We start from the raw sequence: 6,000 nt of genomic DNA, 5'->3' as shown, positions 1-6,000 counted from the left end.
GTCAGTTCAGTATCAGATAGTCCCTTGTTCTGGCTTGTACTTATTCTTAAAGTCTATGCTGCTGCTACCGCTAAGTCACTTCAGTCATGTCCGACTCTGTGCGACCCCATAGACGGCAGCCCACCAGGCTCCGCCGTCCCCGGGATTCTCCAGGCAAGAACACTGGAGTGGGTTGCCATTTCCTTCTCCAATGCACGAAAGTGAAGAGTGAAAGTGAAGTCGCTCAGTCGTGTCCGACTCCGAGACCCCATGGACTGCAGCCTATCAGGCTCTTCCGTCCATGGGATTTTCTAGGCAAGAGTACTGGAGTCGGGTGCCATCGCCTTCTCCCTTAAAGTCTATAGGTACACCTAAAGAGCACAGTCTCCAGTATTAAGCACAGGGTTTTAATCTAGTGCACCTGTCACTTCCAGTGTGATTCCCCCTTCTTTGTTTATTTTGGCTATCTCTGTTTGCAAGTCTCTTCAGTGTCTAATTTCCACGCTGACATAGCGGGTGAAGGTGCCCACTTATTTAGGCTCACTAGTTCAGTTGTGATGCGGAGAGTGAGGGACACTGCAAACAAATACCGTTGGCATGTGTGGGGAGTCCTCTCAGTAGATGGACCACACTAGGCTTGCCACAGCCCAAGGCGGCATGTACTTCTCAAATCTACATTGCTCAGTCTCCAGGGTACTCTGCAGGGGCACTGTCCCAAGTGACCCCTGCTATTCATGCAATTCCAAGGACTAAGCCACTCAGGTTCTTGGGTGTTCTGCAGGGGTACAGACCCAGATGGCTGGGGTGGTGTGTGCTCTTCCCAGCTCCGAGCAGCTCAAGCGACCAGGTGCTTGATGAGGGCACCCTCCCAGTGGGCTGTGCATCTTATTCACCTGCCCCGTCCAAGCCACTTTGTTTCCCAGGTGTGCTGCAAGAGCACAGTCCCAGGCATGCCGTGTGTCTCCTCTGAGCAGCTGATCTCAGGCTGTGACACTCCTGGCAGATGTCAACCATTCAGGATCCCAGAAAGATGTGGTTAGCAACTGGGAATTGCTCACACTTTGGTGGAAGATGTGGAGTCTTAGGTCGAGATTGCAGCAGCCTCTTCTTTCTGGCTCTGGTATTTGCAGGCCGGCATTTCTGCATCTGGGGAGGGAGGGTCCTATACAGCAGCAGGCTTGCTCTACTTTGGTATTCATTCAGTCCTTTGTTCTGTGAGTGCACCAGGGGTCACCGTGAAGTGACTTTCATGGGAAAGTTGCTTTCTTTCTTTTTTTATCTCTCTGGTGATCCCACGGTTTGGGTTGCTATCTCACATTAGTTCCCTCAGATTGTTCTCATGGCATTCAGGCCCGGTTGTTACCCTAAGGACCAATGATGCTGCCTGCACCTCCCTGCCCAGCCCTTGCTTGCCGGTGGCAGACGAAAGCATCTGGGCCACTTCTCCGCTGGCAGTTATGGTTAGGCATGTATTCTGTGGGCTTTTTTTTTAGGTCATACCTGAATGGTCTAGTGGTTTTCCATACTTTCTTCAATTTAAGTCTGAATTTGGTAATAAGGAGTTCGTGATCTGAGCCACAGTCAGCTTCTAGTCTTGTTTTTGTTGACTGGATAGAGCTTCTCCATCTTTGGCTGCAAAGAATAGAATCAATCTGATTTCGGTGTTGACCATCTGGTGATGTCCATGTGTAGAGTCTTCTCTTGTGTTGTTGGGAGAGGGTGTTTGCTATGACCAGTGCATTTTCTTGGCAAAACTCTATTAGTCTTTGCCCTGCTTTATTCCGTATTCCAAGGCCAAATTTGCCTGTTACTCCAGGTGTTTCTTGACTTCTTACTTTTGCATTCCAGTCCCCTATAATGAAAAGGACATCTTTTTTTGGGTGTTAGTTCTAAAAGGTCTTGTAGGTCTTCATAGAACCGTTCAACTTCAGCTTCTTCAGCACTACTGGTTGGGCCATAGACTTGGATTACTGTGATCTTGAATGGTTTGCCTTGGAAACGAACAGAGATCATTCTGTCGTTTTTGAGATTGCATCCAAGTACTGCATTTCGGACTCTTTTGTTGACCATGACGGCTACTCCATTTCTTCTGAAGGATCCCTGCCCGCAGTAGTAGATATAATGGTCGTCTGAGTTAAACTCACCCATTCCAGTCCATTTTAGTTCGCTGATTCCTAGAATGTCGACATTCGCTCTTGCCATCTCTTGTTTGACCACTTCCAATTTGCCTTGATTCATGGACCTGACATTCCAGGTTCCTATGCAATATTGCTCTTTACAGCATCGGACCTTGCTTCTGTCACCAGTCACATGCACAGCTGGGTATTGCTTTTGCTTTGGCTCCATCCCTTCTTTCTTTCTGGAGTTATTTCTCCATTGATCTCCAGTAGCATACTGGGCACCTACCAACCTGGGGAGTTCCTCTTTCAGTATCCTATCATTTTGCCTTTTCATACTGTTCTCAAGGCAAGAATACTGAAGTGGTTTGCCATTCCCTTCTCCAGTGGACCACATTCAGTCAGATCTCTCCACCATGACCCGCCCGTCTTGGGTTGCCCCACGGGCATGGCTTAGTTTCATTGAGTTAGACAAGGCTGTGGTCCTAGTGTGATTAGACTGACTAGTTTTCTGTGAGTATGGTTTCAGTGTGTCTGCCCTCTGATGCCCTCTTGCAACACCTACCGTCTTACTTGGGTATACAGTGGAAGTGAGAAATAGATTTAAGGGCCTAGATCTGATAGATAGAGTGCCTGATGAACTATGGAATGAGGTTCATGACATTGTACAGGAGACAGGGATCAAGACCATCCCCATGGAAAAGAAATGCAAAAAAGCAAAATGGCTGTCTGGGGAGGCCTTACAAATAGCTGTGAAAAGAAGAGAAGTGAAAAGCAAAGGGGAAAAGGAAAGATATAAGCATCTGAATGCAGAGTTCCAAAGAATAGCAAGAAGAGGTAAGAAAGCCTTCCTCAGCGATCAATGCAAAGAAATAGAGGAAAACAACAGAATGGGAAAGACTAGAGAAATGGGAAGTGGGAGAAAAAAAGAGAGAGAGAGAAATGGGAAAGACTTCAAGAAAATTAGAGATACCAAGGGAACATTTCATGCAAAGATGGGCTCGATAAAGGACAGAAATGGTATGGACCTAACAGAAGCAGAAGATATTAAGAACAGGTGGCAAGAATACACAGAAGAACTGTACAAAAAAGAGCTTCACGACCCAGATAATCACGATGATGTGATCACTCACCTAGAGCCAGACATCCTGGAATGTGAAGTCAAGTGGGCCTTAGGAAGCATCACTACGAACAAAGCTAGTGGAGGTGATGGAATCCCAGTTGAACTATTTCAAATCCTGAAAGATGATGCTGTGAAAGTGCTGCACTCAATATGCCAGCAAATTTGGAAAACTCAGCAGTGGCCACAGGACTGGAAAAGGTCAGTTTTCATTCCAATCCCAAAGAAAGACAAGGCCAAAGAATGCTCAAACTACCACACAATTGCACTCATCTCACATGCTAGAAAGTAATGCTCAAAATTCTCCAAGCCAGGCTTCAGCAATACGTGAACCATGAACTTCCTGATGTTCAAGCTGGTTTTAGAAAAGGCAGAGGAACCAGAGATCAAATTGCTAACATCTGCTGGATCATGGAAAAAGCAAGAGAGTTCCAGAAAACATCTATTTCTGCTTTATTGGCTATGCCAAAGCCTTTGACTGTGTGGATCACAATAAACTGTGGGAAATTCTGAAAGAGATGGGAATACCAGACCACCTGATATGCCTCTTGAGAAATCTGTATGCAGGTCAGGAAGCAACAGTTGGAACTGGACATGGAGCAACAGACTGGTTCCAAATAGGAAAAGGAGTACATCAAGGCTGTATATTGTCACCCTGCTTATTGAACTTCTATGCAGAGTACATCATGAGAAACGCTGGACTGGAAGAAACACAAGCTGGAATCGAGATTGCGGGGAGAGATATCAATAACCTCAGATATGCAGATGACACCACCCTTATGGCAGAAAGTGAAGACGAACTAAAAAGCTCTTGATGAAAGTGAAAGGGGAGAGTGAAAAAGTTGGCTTAAGGCTCAACATTCAGAAAACGAAGATCATGGCATCTGGTCCCATCACTTCATGGAAATAGATGGGGAAACAGTGGAAACAGTGTCAGACTTTATTTTGGGGGCTCCAAAATCACTGCAGATGGTGACTGCAGCCATGAAATTAAAAGACGCTTACTCCTTGGAAGGAAAGTTATGACATATTCAAAAGCAGAGACTTTGCCAACTTTGCCAACAAAGGACCGTCTAGTCAAGGCTATGGTTTTTCCAGTGGTCATGTATGGATGTGAGAGTTGGACTGTGAAGAAGGCTGAGTGCTGAAGAATTGATGCTTTTGAACTGTGGTGTTGGGGCAGACTCTTGAGAGTCCCTTGGACTGCAAGGAGATCCAACCAGTCCATTCTGAAGGAGATCAGCCCTGGGATTTCTTTGGAAGGAATGATGCTGAAGCTGAAACTCCAGTACTTTGGCCACCTCATGCGAAGAGTTGACTCATTGGAAAAGACTCTGATGCTGGGAGGGATTGGGGGCAAGAGGAGAAGGGGACGACAGAGGATGAGATGGCTGGATAGCATCACTGACTCAATGGATGTGAGTCTCAGTGAACTCCGGAAGTTGGTGATGGACAGGGAGGCCTGGCGTGCTGCAATTCATGGGGTCGCAACGAGTCGGACACGACTGAGCGACTGAACTGAACTGAACTGAATGTTGCCTCTGGGATTCCAAAACTCCCCACAGACAAGCCTGTGAGAGGGTTTCCTACATTGTGGAAACTTCGCCTCCTTCACGACTCCTTCCCCATGACGGGTCTCCATCCCTAAATCTTTTGTCTCTGTTTTTGTCTTTTATATTTTGTTCTACCTGCTGTTTAAGAGATTGGGCTGCCTTACTGGGGTGTCTGGAGTCCTCTGCCAGCGTTGAGAGGTTGTTTTGTGGAGGTTGCTCAACATTCAGATGATCTTTTGATGGACTTCTGGGGGAGAAAGTGGTATCCCCGTCCTATTCTTCTGCCATCTCGGGACTGCTCCTTTTTATATAAATATATTTATGTATTTGTTTTTGACTGTACCGAGTCTTTGTTGCTGCATGGACTTTTCTGTAGTTGCAGAGAGCAGGGACTACTCTCTAGTTGTGGTACATGGGCTTCTCATTGCTGTGGCTTCTCTTATTGCAGAGCACAGGCTCTAGGGCGTGTGGGCTTCAGTAGTTAGACTCGGTAGCAGCACTTAGACTCAGTAGTTGTGGTTCCCGGGCTCCAGGGCACAGACTCAATGGTTGTGGGGCATGGGCTTAGTTGCTCCTCAGCATGTTAGATCTTCCTGGATCAGGGATCAAACCTGTGTGTCTCCTGCATTGGCAGGCAGGTTCTTCACCACCGAGCCACCAGGGAATCCCTGCATCTTTATCTGTAATAGCAAAAATTTGGAAACCAAAATGTCCACCAACACGTGTATGGCTAAAGGAACTATGGCACATCCATACCACAGACTACTACACAGCAGTAGAAAGGAGTGTACTTTTGATACACACAGCTTGTATGTACCTCAAAGGCATTATGCTGACTGGAAGAATTCCACCTGAATGGTCACATAGTGCATGACTCCTTTTTACGGAATAGTCTCAGTGGAGAACAGTATAATGGCTGCCCAAACTTAGGGATGGTGCCAGGGAGGGCAGTGGGTATGACTATAAAGGGATAACAGGAGGAAGATCTTTGTGGTGATGGAACAGTTTTGCATCTTGATTACAGCAGTGGCTACACAAACCCACACATATGAAAAAATGACATAGAACCATACACATGCTTTGTACCAATGCCAGTTTACTGGTATTGATGTGGTATCTATTAAGCATCTTGAGGGGAGACTGGGTGAAGGGTGCATGGGACCCTCCTGCACTATCTTTGCAACTTCCTGTGCATCCATGATTTAAAAAATGTTAAAAGAAACAGAAACAG

The sequence above is a fragment of the Bos javanicus genome, chromosome X (assembly GCF_032452875.1).
Source record: "Bos javanicus breed banteng chromosome X, ARS-OSU_banteng_1.0, whole genome shotgun sequence".
Classification (NCBI taxonomy): Eukaryota; Metazoa; Chordata; class Mammalia; order Artiodactyla; family Bovidae; genus Bos; species Bos javanicus.
This window is presented reverse-complemented; position numbering follows the sequence as displayed.